This window comes from Zonotrichia albicollis, chromosome 14 (genome assembly GCF_047830755.1).
Source record: "Zonotrichia albicollis isolate bZonAlb1 chromosome 14, bZonAlb1.hap1, whole genome shotgun sequence".
Lineage (NCBI taxonomy): Eukaryota > Metazoa > Chordata > Aves > Passeriformes > Passerellidae > Zonotrichia > Zonotrichia albicollis.
In genome coordinates, this window is record NC_133832.1 from 19,429,324 (window position 1) to 19,452,970 (window position 23,647).

The following is a 23,647-nucleotide window of genomic DNA, read 5'->3' on the forward strand; positions in this document are numbered from 1 at the left end:
TAGGTTAGCATCAGATTTCTACATGATCAATCACTTGTGAAAATGAAGGGCAGACTGCTGTGTGGTATTCTTGGAAAACTCAATCTCAAGCTTTGCTTTTTCATACAATCTCTTCCATCTCAAGATTACCACACCTCAACAGAAGTATGAGAGTTTTTCTCCCTGCAGACACTTCTCTAATATTTTTCTATAGCTCTAAATTTAGTCAGTAAAGTAAATAAGGTCATATTTTTAGAATTGTGATGGTGATGATCAGCAAAAAATCATCCAGCACCATTTTAGCCCCATCATAACCTAGTGATTCCTATACCAACTCTTTCATCTCTATTGTTACTTGTGTTGTTGTTCGTGAATAAATTATTATTGATGCAATTAAACCCAAACTTTATCCATCCTTACAGAAATACAGCTCATTTCCTCTTTGGCCCTTGCTGGCCCCTCATGTCTGGTACAGGTTCAGATTTCAGGGACAGCTGTAAAGGGAAAAGCCTTCTCCAACCTAGGGAATGGATGATAAATTCCTTTTGTTAGAAACAAAACAATTTATCAAATGGCCCAGCTGTTCCCTGGGTGTTAATAATGATCCCTTTTATTTGGGTGCTGTTTGGTATTTATAGCTAATTAACTCCCTTCTACACCAATCTGCCTTCAGAGAACAGAGAAAACTGATACTGATTGAATTAGAAGCAGTTAAATACATAGGGAAAAGTCAGTTAATTTACTGTAGAACAGTTATTAGCAAAGCTCTTGGAGATATTTTCAGGTGTTTTTTCTGTTACTGTGTCTTTATTTTTTTAAATTTTGCTTAAAGTGCTGAGTATAAAAACTTTCACAAGTTACAGAAACTCCCAAAATAACATTTGTTTCTTATTAACTTTGAAGAAATGGAGTATTTTCAAGGTCAGATTAAGAAACTGTTCCACTATTAATGCTGAAGTGTTGATGTACAGGTCATGTTTTGTGGCACTTGCATTAGAAATTTCTGCTGAAGGAAATCCTTTGCTGTTTTTCCTCTTCCATTCCTTTGAAGGGAGTAATTTTTGCTGCAGAAAAGGAGAATTCTGGCATTGTCACTTGAATGTAGTGAAATGAGGAATGCTGGTTTAGGACACAGCCTTCCACTGGAGCTGGAAATAATTTAGAAAAGATTTGGTGAATGTTTGTTCACAGAGCACAGGACCCAGCTGAACTCCATGGTGATATTCTGCCTGTGCCTTCCCTCCACAGGTTTTGGAATTTAGGTTTTACAATTTTAGAATCTCAGTTTCTGCTTATTTTGGAGGACTCTACCAATTAAAGGAAATTACCTGAATTTTTAAGGTTTCCTAACAGGAAAAGAACCCAGATAATTTGGATGCTTGAGCAGTTTTAAACCACATTGTTGTTGTTGTTGCTTTTCCTTCCAGTAACATTTTTGAACCAATATCAATTATTTCAGTTTGATGCTCCAAATTTTTCCAGAAATTGCAATTTGGTGGGGACTAATATAAAATATTTTTTTGATGTGGTTATTTTCAACTGATGGATTTTCTGCTTCTTTTTATTCTTGGTTCTTGCTTGCTGCACATCCTCAGCAGAGGCACTTTAGGGTAAATGTTCTACAAAGATTGCTACATTTATACAGCCTTGTGAAATGAGGTCTTACAGTTTTCCCATTTGTAAAATATGTGATAAAACTGCTCATATAAGTATTTTGGAACCTCATTGTTTGAAAGCATTTGTTAATCTGTAGAGGAGCCTTTCTTCCCATCACAGATAACAGATGTAAGGGACAGGAGGCCTTGGTGCTGATCTGGTTTATCTGCAGTGAGCCTCCCTCAAAAACCACTTCTGAGGAGCACATATGTGATTGCTTCTGTTGTGATATCCCTGGGCAGAGGAGGTGGGCGTGGGAAACCAGAGCAGGAGGGAGAAATCTGGGAATGTGTTGCTGGAGATGGGATTGCTGCCCTGCTGGTCCAGCCCTGCTGCTCTGGGGGCTTTTACCCAGCACAGATGGGGCTGGCACCTGAATGTGGCTGCTCTGCCCTTGGGTGGGGTGGGAAATGTCACAGACATCTTTTATGGAAAATCGGTTTTTTGGGATTTTTCCTCCTGAGAAGCTGGGAGGCCTCAGGAACAAAATGCAAACAATGGTTATCTGCTGCTGTGGGATGCAACAGGTGCAGCTGGGATTGGGCTCATGTGGTTGTTTCTAATTAATGGCCAATCACAGTCAGCTGGCTTGGACAGAGAGCTAAGCCACAAACTTCTGTTATCATTCTTTTCTATTCTTAGCCAGCCTTCTGATGAAACTTTTTCTTCTATTCTTCTAGTACAATTTTAATATAATATATATCATAAAATAATAAATCAGCCTTCTGAAACATGGAGCCAGGTCCTCATCTCTTCCCTCAACATAAGACCCCTGTGAACATAGTCACAGGGAAAGTGTGTCTTCTATTCAGGAAAAATTAAATTTCAGGGAATTCTGGAATGGGTTGGGTTGGGAGGGACCTTAACGCCTCAGAAATGGTTTTTGAGGGAGGCTCACTGCAGATAAACCAGATCAGCACCAAGGCCTCCTGTCCCTCACATCTGTTATCTGTGATGGGAAGAAAGGCTCCTCTACAGATTAACAAATGCTTTCAAACAATGAGGTTCCAAAATACTTATATGAGCAGTTTTATCACATATTTTACAAATGGGAAAACTGTAAGACCTCATTTCACAAGGCTGTATAAATGTAGCACTCTTTGTAGAACATTTACCCTAAAGTGCCTCTGCTGAGGATGTGCAGCAAGCAAGAACCAAGGATAAAAAGAAGCAGGAAATCCATCAGTCCAAGATAACCAAAATAACCAAAATAACATCAGTGCCAGCCCTGCCATGGCAGGGACAGCTCCCACTGGCCCACGTGCTCCAAGCCCATCCAGCCTGGCCTGGGACAGTTCCAGGGATCCGGGGCAGCCACAGCAAATCTGGGATAATTGCCACCTTCAGTGAGAGAGCACCAGCAAGAAAATGAGTCCCTGTCCCCCCTGCATGCACCAAAATGCTTTTAACCCAAGCACAATCCTTCTAGCTCCGCTCAGCAGCACGAAAATATTCAAATGTTATTCCAGTATTCAAATGGCAGGTTGTTTGTTTGTGTATTATTTAATTCTCACTGACTTTAAGGCAAGATAATGTTTCTATCTCTGAAGTTTAATAGCACAAGTGGGTGTTAATTCTGATAGAGTTCAAGAGCAATAAAATGCTGCTAGAATTCCACTGAATAGCAACCTGCTGTAAATTTTAGTCATGCAGTGCTAGTATCAAACAGAATGAGCAGCCAGGCTGCAGATGAGAGATTGAAACCACTTTGAACACATCTCAATTGGCAATCATTAAAGAGGCATTTCTACTGATTTTGCATCTGGTATTCAGACAGAATTCCTAGTTCTGAAAATGTGGAAAATAAGTGGCTTTTATAAGGTAGGTAGTCTATTGGATTTGATTGTAACTTCAGTTGAAAACCCCTATCAAGAATATAAGCATGAAGAAAAATGGATTATCTCTATAATTCTCTCTGAAAACACAACTCAGTGTGAATTTGTAAACATTGAACTACCTACAAGTCAAGGGAAAACGTTCTGCAGATTTCAAATACTTGATTACTTTTATTTCAGGGCTGATATTTTATTTTAATGGGCTTCAAGGTTTCTACTCTCTGACCAAAGTATCAACCCAGGGAACCACTGGGAATGTCATCCTGGCTTGGAGAATGCCATATTTTAGCTGGAATTGTCCCTTTCAGTGCGTGCTCCAGCCCTACTTGTGTGACTCAAGTGATATCACAGGGGAAGGGAATAAGGTTAAACTCAAACCCTTGGCTGGAAGCAGGAGGGGGAGCTTCCTTTCCATTCAGTCACCTGGAAGTGTGGAGAATCATGGATAAAATGAATGCAGGAAAACAAATACCAAGGAGTGCTTTTCTTTTCATCCTCTTTTAGCCCATGCCTGAGTGTGTTTATGTCACTGTGAGTCAGTCACTAGAGGTGTGCTGTCTAAAAGAGAATCAGTATTTTATCTTGGTTTTTTCTACATATAATACAACCTTTTCCAGAGATCCCTGATCGCTGTTATTTGTTCCTCATCCCTTTTAATCCACGAACTGTCCCAGGGCTGTCTGTGCTCCTGGTCAGCAGTCTGGAGCTGCTGCCTCTCCTGTGCTGTGGTGTTGTGAGGGTCTCCAGGATGAGGTGAGAGGTGAGAATCTGACTCCAAGTTCTTAGAAAACTGATTATTATATTATATTATATTATATTATATTATATTATATTATATTATATTATATTATATTATATTATATTATATTATATTATATTATATTATATTATATTATATTATACTATATTATATTATATTATACTATATTATACTATATTATACTATATTATACTATACTATACTATATTACACTATACCGTATTATACTATACTATACCGTATTATACTGTACTATACTATATTATACCATACCGTATTATACTATACTATACGGTATTATACTGTACTATACTATACTATATTATACTATACAACACTATATTATACCATACCGTATTATACTATACTATACCATATTATACTATACTATACCGTACTATACTATACCGTATTATACTATACCGTATTATACTATACCGTATTATACTATACCGTATTATACTATATTATACTATAATGTATTATAGTATACCGTATTATACTATACTATACTATACTGTATTATACTATACTATACCGTATTATACTATACCGTATTATACTATATAGTATATACTATACTATATAGTATATACTATACTATACTATATAGTATATACTATACTATATATACTATATATACTATATAGCATATACTAAACTATACTATATTATACTGTACAATACCATATTATACTATACCGTATTATACGATACCGTATTATACTATACCGTATTATACTATACTATACTATATTATACTATACCGTATTATACTATACCGTATTATACTATTCTATGCTATACTATATTATACTATACTATACTATATTATACTATACTATACTATACTATACTATACCGTATTATACTATGCTATACCGTATTATACTATGCTATACCGTATTATACTATACTATACTATATTATACTATACCGTATGATTCTATACTATATTATACTATACCGTATTATTCTATACCGTATTATACTATACCGTATTATACTATACTATATTATACTATACTACATTATACTATACTATACTATATTATTCTATACTGTATTATACTATACTATACTATATTATACTATACTACATTATGCTATACTATACTATATTATTCTATACTGTATTATACTATACCGTATTATACTATATTATACTATACCGTATTATACTATACTATACCATATTATACTATACCGTATTATACTATACCGTATTATACTATACCGTATTATACTATATTATACTATATTATACTATACTATACTATACTATACTGTATTATTCTATACCGTATTATACTACACCGTATTATACTGTATCATACTATACTATACTATATTATACTATACTACATTATGCTATACTATACTATATTATTCTATACTGTATTATACTATACCGTATTATACTATATTATACTATACCGTATTATACTATACTATACTGTATTATACTATACCGAATTATACTATACCGTATTATACTATACCGTATTATACTATATTATACTATATTATACTATACTATACTATATTATACTATACCGTATTATACTATACTATACTATACTATACTGTATTATTCTATACCGTATTATACTACACCGTATTATACTGTATCATACTATACTATACTATATTATATTATACTATATTATACTATACCGTATTATACTATACTATACCGTATTATACTGTATTATACTATACTATACCATATTATACCATACCGTATTTTACTATACCGTATTATACTATTCTATGCTATACTATATTATACTATACTATACTATATTATACTATACTATACTATACTATACTCTACCGTATTATACTATGCTATACCGTATTATACTATACTATACTATATTATACTATACCGTATTATTCTATACTATATTATGCTATACCGTATTATGCTATACCGTATTATGCTATACCGTATTATACTATATTATACTATAATGTATTATAGTATACCGTATTATACTATACTATACTATACCGTATTATACTATACTATACTATACTGTATTATACTATACTATACCGTATTATACTATACCGTATTATACTATACTATACTATATTATGCTGTACTATACTATACCGTATTATACTATACCGTATTATACTATATTATACCGTATTATACTATACCGTATTATACTATGTATACCATATAGTATATACTATACTATATATATATACTATACTATACTATATAGTATATACTATACTATGTATACTATCTCTACTGTATAGCATATACTAAACTATACTATATTATACTATACAATACCATATTATACTGTACCGTATTATACTATACCGTATTATACTATACTGTATTATACTATACCGTATTATACTATACTATACTATACTATATTATACTATACTATACTGTATTATACTATACTATACTGTATTATTCTATACCGTATTATACTATACCGTATTATACTGTATTATACTATACTATACTATATTATACTATACTATATTATACTATACCGTATTATTCTATACCGTATTATACTATACCGTATTATACTATACTATACTATATTATACTATACTATACTATATTATACTATACTATACTATACTATATTATACTATACTACATTATACTATACTATACTATATTATTCTATACTGTATTATACTATACCGTATTATACTATATTATACTATACCGTATTATACTATACCGTATTATACTGTATTATACTATACCGTATTATACTGTATTATACTATACCGTATTATACTATACTATACCGTATTATACTATACTATACTATACCGTATTATACTGTGTTATACTATACTATACCATATTATACTATACCGTATTATACTATACCGTATTATACTATTCTATACTATTCTATATTCTACTATACTATACTATACTATATTATACTATACTATACTATATTATACTATACCGTATTATACTATTCTATACTATACTATATTATACTATACTATACTATATTATACTATACCGTATTATACTATACTATACCGTATTATACTATACTATACCGTATTATACTATACTATACTATATTATACTATACCGTATTATTCTATACCGTATTATACTATACCGTATTATACTATTCTATACTATACTATATTCTACTATACTATACTATACTATATTATACTATACTATACTATATTATACTATACCGTATTATACTATTCTATACTATACTATATTATACTATACTATACTATATTATACTATACCGTATTATACTATACTATACCGTATTATACTATACTATACCGTATTATACTATACTATACTATATTATACTATACCGTATTATTCTATACCGTATTATACTATACCGTATTATACTATACTATACTATATTATACTGTACTATACTATATTATACTATACTACATTATACTATACTATACTATATTATACTATACTATACTATATTATTCTATACTGTATTATACTATACCGTATTATACTATATTATACTATACCGTATTATACTATACTGTACCGTATTATACTATACTATACTATATTATACTATACCGTATTATTCTATACCGTATTATACTATACCGTATTATACTATACTATACTATATTATACTATACTACATTATACTATACTATACTATATTATGCTATACCGTGTTATACTATACCGTATTATACTATACTATACTATACTGTACTATACCGTATTATGCTATACCGTATTATACTATACTATACTATACTATACTGTATTATACTATACTATACTATAATGTGTTATACTATACTGTATTATACTATACTGTATTATACTCTACTGTATTATACTATATTCATAATATAATGTAATAGATTATTGTATATATTATTTATTATATGCTATATATTATCTTATATTGTATACTATATTAGTATGTTAGTTATATTGTATTAAATATATTATGTTGTATTAACTATATTATGTTGTATTATATTACATTTTATTTATTATATTTTATTTAATTTATCTATTATATTCTATTTATTATATTTATTATATTCTAAAACTATACTAAAGAAAGAGCAAGGAGCCATCTGAAGGCTAGACAAGAATGAATAATAAAAACCCATGACTGACCAGAGAGTCCGACACAGCTGGACTGGGATTGGCCATTAATTAAAAACAATTCACATGGAACCAATTAAAGATGCACCCGTTTGTAAAGCAACCCCCAGACCACATTCCAGGCAATCAGACAATTATTGTTTACATTTCTTTTCTGAGGCTTCTCAGGAGGAAATCCTGGCGAAGGGATTGTTCAGAAAATCTCCTGGTGCCACTCCTGAGCAGCAGCAGCTGAACCCTCCCTGCGTGGGGAGCTGCAAAGCAGAGCAGAGCAGATGCCACTCAGCAGGAGAAAACCAAATTGTTTGTACACGTGGAACGGGATGGGAGTGCAGGAAAAAGGAGAGAGGGAGAACGAGGCAGCTGGAGCTTGAGGAATTAAAAAGGGATGGGCTGTAGATGTGAGGGAGCAGAATAAATCAGGAGTGAACTCACAAAAGATCAGCTTTTGTAGTTTCTGCTCCTCACAGTATTAATTGCTCCTCTTTGCTTTGCTGCTCTTCACAAGAAAGCAGAAGTCAGAAGGAATCGCTACATTGCAACTCAGCTGGGAGACAAAAAATAATTTCTAAGCAGCTTATTCATTATATTTAATAAATCTCCAAATAGTATTTACCAGAGATTGTTTATGGTCCCATGTTCTTATATAATTTGTAAAAAAAACCAACCCTAAGTGTCTTAAAATTGCTGCTTCCAAAGCAGTTCTGAGGCAGCTCCTTCTGGGGGAGATGTTTGGAGAGCAGGTTGCTCACATGCGCTGTGTGAGCCCTTCCTTTGTGAATTAATTGGGTTGATGCAGAAACATCAAAACAGATTAAGAAAAGCTGCCACGGTTTTCCCTTCCAGACTCTGGGACCCTTGTTTGGTACAAGTTCTGTGCAGGTTTTAAGATATGTCTGTGCGTTTCAGCATATCCATATTTTTAAGGCTTTGCATCAGATGGAGGAAAAGCAGGCAGTGACAAGATTTGCAGGGTGTAGAGTGTACGTAATCTGACATTTTCAGGACACGGATTTTAACTAATTTACACCATCAAGCCACACTACTTAAATCTGTGACAGCAAACCATCTTCAAATTTTATATAGGAATGTCTTCACTCTGCAGATCTGAGATCCATCCCTTTGGTTCTGCAGAAGTTAATCTTCTTTTCCCCTCCCAGGTCTGACTGAGGATCACTGCTGAACTTTGTGTTAATTCCACCTTTGCTCTTCCTCATGTCCAGGAGCTCACCTGGGCCTCCCAGGGCTCCTCCTTTTCACAGAGAGTCCACAGATTATCCCTGCATGCATTAAACTGGCTTTTGGTCAGCAGCAGATTAGTTGGTGAGTTGGAATAAGAATTACTGTGGGCAACAATTTGCACATATTTCAATGTATAAATTTGAAATACTAAAAAACCAGCAGGTTTTCACAAAGGTGTGAAATGTCAATAATTATTTGAAGTTTCTGAAACATGCCATTATATGTTTTATAATTAGAAACCAAGCTCCTTTACTGATACATCTGTTTCCTGTAAGTTAAATTTCACCCCTCCAAGGATACCATTTGGATTTTTTCCTTAATGCAAAATTCCCTCCCAACTTCAGAATCTCTTTTATTTATACCCCTGTTGTTTTATTGGTGAATATTTAAATTGCCGTGCTGACTAAGCAGGATCAATATCTGACTTTGCTGCTGAGGTGAAATGTTCCTTATTTACAGCTCCTGGATGACAATTGCCCTGTGGATGCAGCAGCCACTGCCACAATTCCTCTGTGCAATTCCTGCTCTGTCCTGGGCTGACTCTGAGCTTAACAGTGCCAGGAGCTTTACTTCAATTTGGTTTGTGTGGAAACCTCTGAATAGCCATCCACCACTCCTTCTGTTCATTATTTCATTGTTTATTTATTTCTGTTTATTTATTTCATTGTGAAATTATTTAATTTCACTTCACTCAGTGTAGGCAGTTTGCTTTAGCTGGGTTTGTGTGGAAACCTCTGAATCAGCCATCCACCACTCCTTCTGCTTATTTATTTAATTGTTTATTTATTTCTGTTCATTTATTTCATTGTTTATTTATTTCTGTTTATTTATTTCATTGTGAAATTATTTCATTTCATTTCATTTCACCTGATGTAGGCAGTTTGTAACTTGTATGGGCTGGAGGAAAGGTGCTGTCAGACCCTGCCTGGGTTAGCTGCAATACCAGGCAGGGTTTTGCTCCTCACAAGCTCCATGCTGAGATGACAGGCTTTCCCTGAGATGTGCTACGGAAGAATGAACTGCACTTTAGGGCATTCATTAGAAAATATTCCTCCTATGCTTTCATAATATTATCTAATGTTATGATTAAAATCTTTATGCTTGTCAGAGAAATTAAAGTTATAACTATATTTCATTTTATCTCGGAATAAACACTTGAGCTGAAACGTTGAGGAAGGCAGGCACACAAACTACCCCGAGCTGCCCAACACTGAAAAATCCCCAAATGCTCCTGTGGCTCAGCTTTCCTGGGATTAGTTACCCCTGGAATTCCCTTCCTCAGCAGGGGCTGCAGGAGGCTGAGGGGAAGGGGATGGGATTGAAGTGCTTGGGTTTGTCCAGAGCCACCCAGGCCAAAACAGCCCCAAGGAAACCCCAAGGAAACCCCACCAGGTCCTGCTGGCTGGAGGAATTCTGAAGGAATTTGATTCTGCATTGGTTTTGATGATGGGATTTGTTTTTCTTGTCTTCTACACAGGCAGGAAGGGTGAGTTCAGCTCACACCTTCACTGCATGGCGCAGAAGGTCACAAGACCCTCAGTCACAGGACATTTTAAGGAGTTATTGACCAATAAAACAGTGACCTTGGAAAAGGCTCCCAAACTTAGGGGCTAGAAGAGAGAATGTGGGTTTTATAGTTTAAAATAGAGACACATAAGCTAAGTAAGGGAAAGTTTAGAGTTTTAGAGTTTAAGATAAAGAGAAAAAAAATAGTTACAAAGATAACAAGAAGTTTAGGATGCAGCACTGTAGGTTTGTGTGCCATAACGTGATTGGCTAAAAAGGTTACACTGTAATATGGGTCCATAACACAAAATATTGAAGGATTGGGTCCAAACCATAAATATCCAAATCACATTCCAGAGCAGCAAAACAGGGAGAAGCTGAGGCTTCTCACCTTGCCAGGAGAAGGAATCCTGGCCAAGGGATTTTTCAGAAAATATCAGGTGACACCCATTGTGTCCTGTTGGAGCCATCCCCACATCAGGAATTGTTTCTGCTCTCCCTGCTCGGGGCCGGTGGCAGCACAGCGAAAATGGGAGAGCAGAGGAGAATATTTGCAGTGCAAACACATTTTGGGTAATTAAGCTGGAATTGTTTACTGCTGCTGTTGTTCTGAGGGAGAATACGAATGAAACAAACGCGAGGTGATCTCGGTTGTTGAGCAGCACCCGGTACTGCTTAAATTCCAGACAAAAAATTGTGTGTGATTACCAAAGGTAATTGTAACTTTGGATTAAATATGCCCAGAAAAAAAAAAAAAAAGAAAAAGAAATTAATATATAATTAAAGGTGGCAAAGGCATGCACTTAAAAGTTATTACACAGCAAAATGAATGTTTCCAGTAGAGCCTGCTCTGGGCTCCCTTGTGTGAGTGGATCCTTCCCCATGCATTGCACACACACCTGCAATTTTTAACTCAGAACCTGGGCTTTGTCTTGGACACCAAGATAATGTAATTCACCCAATGAGCAGAGGTTCAATATTTCATTTAATTCTTACTGTTAATTGCTGTTTGCCTGCCTGGCTCGCTGGGTCCCCAGGGCTCTGGTGTGGGGAAGGAGCTGTTCATCACTGCATTGTGTGTGAGTGCCTCTCCTCAGCACAATGCAGGGGTGTCTCTCAAACATTCATTTGATTTATACCCTCTCATCCTGCTCCTTGCACATGGAGGGCTACTCTTTCCATTCCACAGATAAGAAAGTGAAAACCAAAGGCACTGAGGACAAAAGCTTTTGCTAATTTCAGAAAACTTGAATTTTTTTGTGTTTAAATCAATGCTCTGAATTTCCAGAACAGAAAAAAGTCCAGGTATTGAGGGCAAAACCCATCACTATTACTGATTTCCTATAAGGAAAGTTGCTTTAAAAATTCCCAAAAAATCCAATCATTTTTAAACTTATGGAATCATAAATTTTGGGCTAACTTTGCCTTCAGCTTTGCCTCCACAAGGAGCCAGGAGGAACTTGCCTGGTTTCAGGCTGGCTGTTGGCAATAACACAAATGCAGGTTCTGTCCCAGTGACGTCTCTGTTCTCTGCAGCCCCGGCTCCACCAGCCCTGGATCACGAGTGACAGAAGCAGATTTGCTCCTTTCAAGCCTGCACAACCTGGATGTCGCTTTAAACACCAGGCCCAGCCATAATTTCTCTGTTTCATTTGTTTTTCCTGGTTAGATTCGCTCAATCCGTACTGAACAAACACCTTCAGGGTCTTTGTTCAGAGCAGTGTGAAGGAACTCTGCTTGCATATTTATTCCTCCAGCAAATTAGCTCAAAAACCAAGAGAATTGTTGCTGAGATGTTGCCACAATTACACGCAAGGTCTGCTAGACAGGAAAGCTGAGAAATCACCACAATGCCTCGGTCTTGTCCTTTTTGTGAATCCTCCCCTGTCACCTGTTGGGAGCCCAAAAGACCCTTGTGGTTCTTCAGAATCTTTTCTGAGTTGGCAAACTGAACTTTGGGAATGTTTGTTAGAGGGAAAACAATTCTTTGCTCATGTTTTTTTCCCTCTAAATGCTTTCCCAAATCTCAGTTTTATAAATTTTGTATGTATTAATAACTTGCTCTTTGTCAACATGCTTAGAAATGAATCCTTGACAAACAAATTTCTTAGGCATGACAGTGCAGCTCTTAATTAAAAATATAATTCAGGCAACAAAGAGCCAGAGACAGCCAGTGGAACAATTTTTCATTGAAGAATGAGAGAAAAATAATACAGTCAGTGATATAATTTGAGCTTTTCTAACTCTTTTCTGCTACACAGTTTGATTGTTAATTTTAGATGAATAGAGAATTAAATGCTTTTAAGGATGTGAAAAGCCCGCAATCTCTTTCTTCTTTGTCCACCTTTGTTGAAGTTATTAATTATATATTATCTTTTTTAATGTAACATTTCCTCCTAATTAAACTCTTCCAAAGGTAAGGAGGTATTCTTGTTTTTATGGATGATAACAATTGATATGGGGATTGGGCTAAAAGTGGTTTTGTAAAACATCAGATTGTCTTCAGAGCAGAGGGGAGCCTGTTCTGCTTTACATATGAAGGAAAAACTCCTAAATTTACAAATCAGAGATCAAAATTTCACCATTATATGAATATAAAGGGAGAAATGGGACAAGCAGGCCCATCTCCAAGGCATTCCTTTTGCTGGGATTTGTCCAGTTATGTGTTTTGGAATAATTCCAGCTTTTATATTAAAAAAAAAAAAAAAAAAAAAAAAAAAAATTGTTGAATTCACCATGGAGGTGGCTCAGATCAACGGGCTTTGATTTGGGATTGTTATTCAAGATCTATTTAATTTATTAATGCAGATGTTTGATAGGTGATTTGGCATTGTTATTCAGGATCTATACCATTTATTAATGCAGATGTTTGATAGGTGATTGGGATTGTTATTCAGGATCTATACCATTTATTAATGAAATTGATAGGTGATTTGGCATTGTTATTCAGGATCTATATCATTTATTAATGCAGCTGTTTGATAGGTGATTTGGCATTGTTATTCAGGATCTATATCATTTATTAATGCAATTGTTTGATAGGTGATTTGGGATTGTTATTCAGGATCTATACCATTTATTAATGCAGATGTTTGATAGGTGATTTGGGATTGTTATTCAGGATCTATACCATTTATTAATGAAATTGATAGGTGATTTGGGATTGTTATTCAAGATCTGTATAATTTATTAATTCAATTATTTGATCGGTGATTTGGGATTGTTATTCAGGATCTATACCATTTATTAATGCAGTTTTTTGATAGGTGATTTGGGATTGTTATTCAGGATCTATACCATTTATTAATGCAATTGTTTGATAGGTGATTTGGCATTGTTATTCAGGATCTGTATAATTTATTAATTCAATTATTTGATCGGTGATTTGGGATTGTTATTCAAGATCTATAGCATTTATTAATGCAATTTTTTGATAGGTGATTTGGGATTGTTATTCAGGATCTATACCATTTATTAATGCAGTTTTTTGATAGGTGATGGTTTCTGGAGAGGGGATAATTCAGTCATTGCCCAGGATGTGACTGCTCAGCCAAACGAGCAAAACTGAGCCTGAAAATTGGGTAAATAGTGCTGGAGAGCAGTGATTGCAGAATCCTTTTGTCGTATTTGCTCAGATCTCAGCTAATCCTGGGAGCAACACTGCGCTCACACAACTGACAGAGAAGTCAGGTTTTCCTTAAAACACTCCATTAAATCCCTTCTTTTGTCATTGTCCTGCATTTAGTCCATGGCTTGGGAGGAAATGCTTTGCCTGTTTGCACAAATGGAAATTATTATCAGTGCATGTGCAAAATTGCTCAACTGATTTGAAATAACAGGATCTGCACAAGCCAAGTGAGCAGCTGATGTTCCAGTGATCATTATTTTCTACCCAGTTGCCTACTGTGAATGTAAATCTTCATTGGTGACAAATATATCTATAAGAATGCAGAGAAATAGTAAATATATTTTTTTTCTTTTTATTTCCTAATTTCTCTGGAAATTAGGGTCAAGGGCCCTTTGTGATGGTTGTAATGGAGGCTTAATATATGGCTTCCTTTGATAGCAATGTGCTTATTCCCCTCTATTTTCTTTCTAAACTGAAATGAAAAAAATCTCAAACAAACAACAACAGCAAACCAAACCAAACAGACCAAAAAAGAACCCCAAAACCAAACAAAAAACCCTCCAAAACCAAACCAAACAAACAGCAACAAAAAATCAAAATACAATAAGAAAACCAAATTCCCAAACAAACAAAAATACCCCCACATCTGCATTTGATAAAATTAAAAAAAAATCCTGCTCCTGCACAATCTTTAAATTCATTAAGAAACCCCTTGTTCTAATTCAAGTTACACCACAGAAATAACTCATCTAGTAACGAAGATCTCTTCCTTGTTTGCTCACAAGACTCAAAGTTCACTGCCTTTTTGGGACAGATTGCAGAATTCTTCCCTCTGCATCTTTTATTGTCATAAATGTCATAGAAGCCTTTTATACCAATGGACTGTAACATTTCATATAATTTCATTATATCAATGCTTTGCTGAATGGACCCAGACTCCTGGAGTTGCTGTGGAAAAAGGGGACTGATTTTTACTTGATGCTCTCAGCAGTTCTGTTGGTATGTTGTCCATTGCTTCAGCGTTTGTTTTTTCTTTTCTTCTTCTTTTTTTCCCTTTTCTCCCTCTTTTTCCTGCTGTTTTTACCTTTGATTTAACTGGGACAAGTTCCTGGTTCAATCAGATCTCCATGGAACTCTGATATCCCCTGGATGTGCAGAAGAGCTCTTCCCAGTGTTCCTCCCAGCAATAAATGCAGATATTTCCCACTCTCCTGGTTTATTTATTCAGACTTTTGGCTTGGATGATTTGGTAGAAGCCTCCCCAGTCCAGTGAGTTTTTCTTTTTACTGGAACTAAAAAAAATCCAGGGTTTTTCACTGCAGGTTGTGCCTTGGGGGGATGAAAGCTTTGTCTCCTCTGACCCCAAAAATGCCCTCACCTGCCATCACTGCTGCTTGGCATTGTGGAAATTTAGAAAATTTTATTCCCAGCAGGACCAGAAAAAAGGTTTTTTGCTAATATGGCTTTTCCCATCTTTCTCTCTACATCATTTTTTTCTACTTTTCCCAAGTCCTTTCTCTTTTTTAGTAATTTCAGCAGGTCAAGCAGAGGTTTGCTGGTCTCAGACTTTGATCAATACATTTCCCTACCAAAAATAAGCTGGTTTTTCTTCTGTTTTCAAATCAATACCCTAAAGTCTGAAAAATAGTTAAGCAAGCTCGAACCCATGGCATTTAAACAACGCTACCACAACAGCCTTGTGTTCGTGTTTACAGATAAAACTGCTGCTGACCTTGGCTTGGAGCTCAGGAGCCTTTATTTCAAATATAATTCTTTCAATAAGTTCACACAACATTTACAAAAATTAAGATGATCCTGCTTTGTGGGTTTGGGGGTTTTTTTGGGGTTTTTTGGGGTTTTTTTTGGGTTTTTTTTTGTGTCTTTGGTTTTTGTTTGGTTGGTTGGTTTTTTGTTATTGTTGTTGGGTTTTTATTTTGATTTTTTGTTTGTTTATTTGATTGTTTTTTTTAAATCTGCCTTTATATAAGCTACTTTTTTTCCCATTTTAACTTTTTTTTCCAAGTGCAGGAAACACTTTCAAAGCCACCCCAGGGAAAGCTCTAAGCCAGAGGACATACAGCATTTTCACTTTTTCGTGCTTCAGGCTAAGATATTGTGACTGATCCATCATCTGAGCAGCAGGCAAAGCATGAATCACGTATGAAATGTCAGCTGAAATGTTAGTGCACCTTCATGTCATTAATTGCATTTTTTTAATCTTCTGTCTGTATCTCTACAGAAATTCCCCAACAAAAGCACAGCTGCAAGGATAAAATTGAGAGGGTTTGGTTTGGTTGTGGCTGATTTTGTTTTGTTGGTTCCTTTCCCTCTTGGAGGGGAATGTTTGTGGATTTTTGTTTGTTTGGGTTTCTCAGGGTACAGAAGTTGAAGAGAGACTTGCAAGGGGTTTTTCATGAGTGCTGTGCAAGGATTGCTCAAAATCTCTTCTTCTAGACAGAAAATCCAGGTAAGATCCTGGAGTACAAAGGAATTCCAATGGAATTCCACCTGCCAGCAGAATTTGGCCACTATTTTTAATTAGGAAATGCAGTATATCTTCCGTCAGAACTATTTAAATTCCTGTAAATGGATCTCAAAAGATACTCCAGCCCTGATTAAAATAAATGTAATATTTTGTCTTCCTTCTTTGTGTGTGAGAGGACAGAAAAATGAGGTAAGAAACTGAAGTTATATTTCAGAATTTTGTGTGACATTCACAGTTTGTGAATATTCACAATTTTCTGTGGAATTCAGAATTTTCTCAGAGGATGTGGAGCCCTGTTTGGTTTGGCTGCTTGGCAGAATTTGGGTATTTTACAACCATAACAGACTTTCATTGACATTGGACATTTCCTGCTGCATGTTGGGAACTAAACAAATGAAATTATCTCCCTGCTGGCAGTAATGCAGGTTTTTTGTCTGGAAAATCACCTGAATTCCCATATTTCTCTGATATGATGTCACTGGATGGACTCTTCCCTTTCTCTGTGACCTAATGTCTGCCACTTTCAGCTGTGAAGCTGAAATGTTCTCAGTATTTTCTTTTGCAGTTATATTTGTCCTCTTTCTTGCCTATTGGTTTTATTAATATTAAATGTAACATAAATTCATTGCTGCTTCAGAATGCCTGAAATTGAATTTACTGTTCCAATATTAATACAATTATGAACTTTCTTCTGGAAACTCTCCACCCTACATCCAAGTCACTGTTGCATATTCTGCTGGCCATGATGCCCCTGTTCATTTGCTATTAATACAGAAGTTTTTATGCTTTTTCTTTACCTAGGTACTTTCCAGATAAATGTAGCCTTTTTCCTTAATGAAATTCTCAGAGTGAAGAATTTATTATTATTTTTATTCTTGCCACTAGCCTTGGGAAAGCAGAGACTTTGTGAGGAAACTCTTTCATTTTTAACTGCAAGAGCACATTCCCTGACCTGCTCTCTGCTGAACTATGCTAATTTTCCTTATCAGCCTGCCATAGAAAGATAAACTGAGGTGTTTATCAAAATAAAATTTTGCGAAGGTTACATTTTCACATCCTCAGCTCCTTGACTTCATCCCTTCAGACAAAATGAAGCAATCTCTGAGTGCACAGGTTAAAGCAGAAAAGTGGCCCTTTCCCACTGCCAGAGGTTTGCAGAATAAATGAGAATTATTCCTGCTCTCTGCGTCCCTCTGGATCTCTGGAATTCTGTTATTCCCCCATTCTATCTTGCTATTTGTATAAATATCTCATTTTAATCGAAGCCATAAACACAGAATTTGCCTTTTCTGATTTTGATCTATTTCAAAAATATTAATTTTATTAACCTCCAGGCCTTTAGTTACCAGGATTTTTTTTTCTCACTCCAGTTGATTTCCTTGATAAGAATTAAAATACTTTGTTTCTGTAGATGATAAATTTTCCTTTAAAAAAATACTAAGAGGCTGAATTACTTGTTAAACCAGAAGGTACTCTATCAATCAAACATATTAAAACTGATTAAAACAAGCTTGAGGGGAAAAAGAAAATAAGAATCAAACCTATGATTTTTGAAAATTTAGCCTCCTATTTTGAATTATATCAGAGAATGAATAAATAGAGTGACTTTCTAGGACTTTGATAAAAATGCAGCTTAGTACTTTTAAAAGGCATTCAGCCCATGGTTCAGATAAGCAAAAAGCAAAGGAGATTGGAATTACAAATCAATGATTTTTTCACTCTCAGGAATTGAATAGTTTATCAATTCCCCTTAAACACACCTGAAATCACATTTGCAATCTGATTTTTACTTTCTAACTCCTATCTAAGAGCATTCACCATAATTATTTTGGAAAACCATTATGAAGAGTCCAAATGCAGAATTTTTCCAGAAAAATATTTCAATTTGTGATTTTAAGAGGGAAAAATAAATTCTGTACTTTCATTTGCTATTTTTCTCCTTAAATCATATTTATAAAGGTAAGGGAGTAGATTGTCTTTAATTATCAAATGATTAATTTGTCCAAGTAGTCTGCAATATTTCCAGCCCAAAGTAACAAACTCACAAATTGTTGAGCAGCCAAGGCAGTTGCAGATGCAATTTTATTTTTTTTCAGAGTAGCTCTCAGCCATTTAAAAACTCAATAGTTGAGCTGAACTTCTATTGTAATTCCATCGCAGTTATTTAGCTAAAAGAAGCAATTCCAGAATTTTCAGACAGGCCCATGATAGCAATGCATAATCCTTAAAATTGTGACACTGATATTACTTTAGACCTTTTTATGGCAAGATTAAAAGGGCTTTAATACCTTTCTCTCACAAAGTGGTGTGGAAATACTGCCTTCTCTGCTTCCTGAAATAGCTGCTCGGGCTTGCAATCATTTAAAAATATTATCTGGGGAGTTTTCAGGGCACAAAAGTTAAAAGATAAATTGTGCTGCTCCTCCAAATGTTAGGATATGCATGCTAATCTGACATTTCTGAGAGACGGAATAAAAACCTCCTGCAGTAGGAGAGAGGCTGCTGGACAATGGGCGCTCATTAAGGAAACACCAGCCTGTGATTAACAACTGCAGATACCTGCAAGATCTTTAGAATTCAAATTTTGTTTGAGAATCAGGAGAAATATTTGAGGATCCATTCACGTTCATGTGTAATGATCCTCACATAGAAAGTCACAGCAGTGTACACCTTCCAAATAATTCCATTATTGTCATTATTTTTAATTTCCTCTGTTTATTCTTCTCAAGAACTGCAGGGTGATCACTGGATATTGAAGGAAAGGAAGGAATTACAGGATTTTTCGTTTCTGCTTCTTAAGTTGTGTCAGGACAGCGAGGACAGTGTTTAGCTCTTGATGGAAATGTTAGTAATAGCAACTGAAGTTGGTACCTTGTATTTCTCTGTGCAATATTGCAAAACAGAGTTGATCAATGTTTTATTTTCACATCAGGACCCATTCTTCACCTCCGGGATTTTGAGAAAATCCAGTCCCTGTTGGGATGTGGATTTGTTTATATTTTAACAGGTACAAACTCCAGGTGGGTTTCAGTGCAGAATGTGAAACTCCATCAAGTGCAAGAGAACGCTGAGCACTCCACAAGCAGAGAAGATGCACAGATGTGAAGTGCACAGAGATTCCAACCCTTGTGTTTCGCCCACAGAACATTGTGGACTTTGGGTTTCTTCATGGCAGGATTGTGGGCTTTGGGTTTCTTCATGAAAGGATTGTGGGCTTTGGGTTTCTTCACAGGTGTGGGAATCAGGGATGTTACAAAATTTTTGTTAGATGATAGCTTAAGTGAAATATGAGGTGTGGTCCAATGTGCGCCTGACAGATGGTTGATAAAGTTATCAACGCAATTAGTGCTCATAAAAAAAAAAAAAAAAAAAAAAAAAAAGCCAAACCTGTGTAAGGAGAGGGAGCCCTGCAGAGCCTCAGGAGCTCAGGTGAGATGGGGAAGCACCGGAGAGCACAGCCCTGGTCCTGCTGGCCCTGGTCCTGCTGGCCCTGGTCCTGCTGGCCCTGTCTCTGCTCCTGGTTCTCCCCAGCTCTCTGCCAGCTCCGGGTCTGTCCTGAAATCAATTTATCCTCCTTGGGCACTCCAGAGAGAGGGATGGAACCCTGCAGCTCTCCCTGCATGGGCTGTCCAGGACTCGTTTGACCCATGAGCTGTTTCAATGCCACTCTAAATTATATCCTCAAAGTGTGATTTCAGAAAGGTTTTTTCTCATTCTTTTTTTTTTTTTCTTTTTTTCCCCATTTCTTTAACTTTTTTCCAGCCTGTGGATGGGACTGCAGGAGCAGGATGCGGCGCTCACAGCCAGCAGGAGCAGGGACTCCTCCAGGGCAGGAATGCAGAGCTGTTGGGTCGCTTTTTGTGGAATCTCACCCCATTCGCTCCCAGCTGATAGCTCAGCAGGATGCTGAAGTTTAACCTGATTTCCAGCCACCAAATCAACGTTTGAATGCAAGCCTGACTTGAACAGACAGAAGATAATTGCGTTTAATAAGCACGTGTGAAATGAGACATTGGAGGCTCTGTGGTGAGAACACAAACAGACCCTCGAGAGAACAATGGCAGAATTGAGCGATAACTGCACCCTCCCATCCGCAGCTCTGCCACTCATCTCCTGCAGAGGAAAGGTAAGCCCAAATTACCCGGAGCTTTTTAAAAAGCTTGCATCAGTCTGATTAATCTTTGCTCTTCTCTAGTTTTTAACCATGACAAGAAAATGCATCAGCTCTGCTGTCAGAAAATACTGTCAATGAAATCTCCAGTGTTGTTGCTCTTGTTTACCAAAGAACTTTTTCCTTTTTGCATTTCAGGTATTTAATAGCCTAAAATACTTCCCCAGTGAAGCATACACAGATTAATATTTCATTACAAGAACTTTATTACCTCACATTTTATCTTTTTTAGAAAACCCTAAGACAAAGGATGCTGATTTTCTCTCATTCTGTAAAAACGAAACAAGAGGAATTAGGGCTCTCTAACCCACCTGGGAACAAAGGTCTGCTTAGCTTCGAGGCCAGTAGCAAGTATGAGGAGAAATAAATTTATTGGTAATGGAGTGATGCTCCACCATCTTCTAACCAAAGGAAGAGCTCTGTTTCACTGTATTGTAGATTTAATTTTTTTTTACTTGTTCCTCTAATCTGTGCTAAAACTTCTTGTATTAACATTCCCGAGTCTAGAAGCAACAAGTTTCATTGTTAAATTTTGTGTTTTATTGAGGGCTGGGTGCCAAATGAAGAATTATCAGTTTTTGTCACTCCCTGTTGATGGAGCCCATGCCACTCATGGCTTACAGGTTTTGATAAAAACCTGCTGGATTTTGTGCCCACCAGAAATTAAAACCTCTCAGATTTATCTGTAAGGAAATAACTCCATACATTTTTACTTCTCTGTGCTGCTGTTGCTTGATCTGTTTCACTATTTTGCTTTTCCTATATGAATAGCCTGTAACGCACAAAGGATTGAAAAGCACAGAATGGATTTCCGTCCTCAAACAAGGATGTTTTCGATTTGTTCTATCTCCATTTTCTAAAAATTCAATTGCTTTCTCTTTGCCTTTGAGCTGATGTTTTTGTAGAATTCTCTATCATAATTCCAGCAACATATTTCTGTGCAGCTTGGTCAGAGCCCAACATTGTAAATGCAAATTAAGATTTTTTTTTCCCCCTCATTGTGCATTGTTTTTATGTCTATCAACATCACATTTTAGCTGACATTTTATTGCCACTTTCTCAAACTTGCAATAAAATCTCATTTTATTAACATCATTAGATGAGAAACAGAAAACTTGGTAACTCAGTAAAGTTTTATTTCTATTTTTTTCTGCATACAGGACCCAGTACAAACTTCTTCCATGGTAAAAGTTAACCTGGACCCACAAACAACTTCATTTAGAAACCTTTAGCAAGGTTTTCAAAGTCCTTTTATTAATCACAAAATCTTTCTTCTTCTCTGGTCATCTGATCTGGCCTTTCCTAATTTCTTCTCTCCTTCTCTCAGCCAAATCTGCTTATTTGGCACCAGTTCTATGTCAGTAAGTTTGCAAAAATACTTGAGTGTCAATGTGCTAATCCTGAATGTGTACATGCAGTGCAGGATGTAGCACCAAATAATTCAGGAACTGCCCCCTGCCAAATGCACCGCTGCAAAAAACCTAAAAAACCCCAAATAACCTGAAAAAAATAAATAAAAATCTAATATAAGTAGCTTTGTTTGCTTAGGAAGAGTATGTTTTGCAAACATGAAGAGTCCAAAGATGATTGTAGAAAAATAAGAATAACAATATTTAGGTTAGCATTTACCATAAATGAACAGGAGCAGATTATCATTGAAAAACCTTGGAAAATATCTCCTGAAAATGTGCTGTGGTGGTTTTGTACAGAAAGTTCTGTAGAATATCCTTTATTCCTGAGCCAAGGGGAAGAATTACTGAGAAAGATTTCTCCAAGAGTTTGTGTGCCTTTCCATATGCCACAGTTTAACAGACACTAGCAGGTCTGTTTGTATCATCATTTTTTTGTCTTTGAAAAAGGAAAAAAAAAATTGCTCTTTGCTAGTTTTCATATGTTCCCTAAAGATTTTCATCTTGCAAATAAAAGAGCTTAATTATTTCCATAATGGAAGGATTAGTGTTCCCATGAGCAGATTCTTTCTGTTTAAAAGTTATTGTAGGTGTAATAAAACTCAAGCAGTTCGTGACCAATGCAGCTGCTTCACAAATTACTGGAGTTCAAAAAATAAGAGAATAATTAAAAAAAAAAAAAACACCCAACCAAACAACAAGAGAAAAGAGATTTTTAAAAGAGAGGATTAAAAATAAAACTCAACAAGCCTAGTGCCATCAGGTCAAACTAGTGGAGAAAAGTGTAATACAATAGCTGGCACCTAAATAAGCCTTAATGTTCCTGTGGATTTTC

General features: G+C 35.6%; 1 long non-coding RNA gene across 1 annotated transcript in view; it reads left to right on the forward strand.

Annotated features, from left to right (window-relative positions):
- LOC141730846 (uncharacterized) overlaps positions 1-23,647 on the forward strand; it is a 38,447-nt gene that overhangs the window by 13,551 nt on the left and 1,249 nt on the right. Inside the window, exon 2 of the long non-coding RNA XR_012582618.1 lies at positions 20,995-21,358. This is a non-coding gene — a long non-coding RNA (uncharacterized LOC141730846). The remainder of the gene's footprint in view (positions 1-20,994; positions 21,359-23,647) is intronic.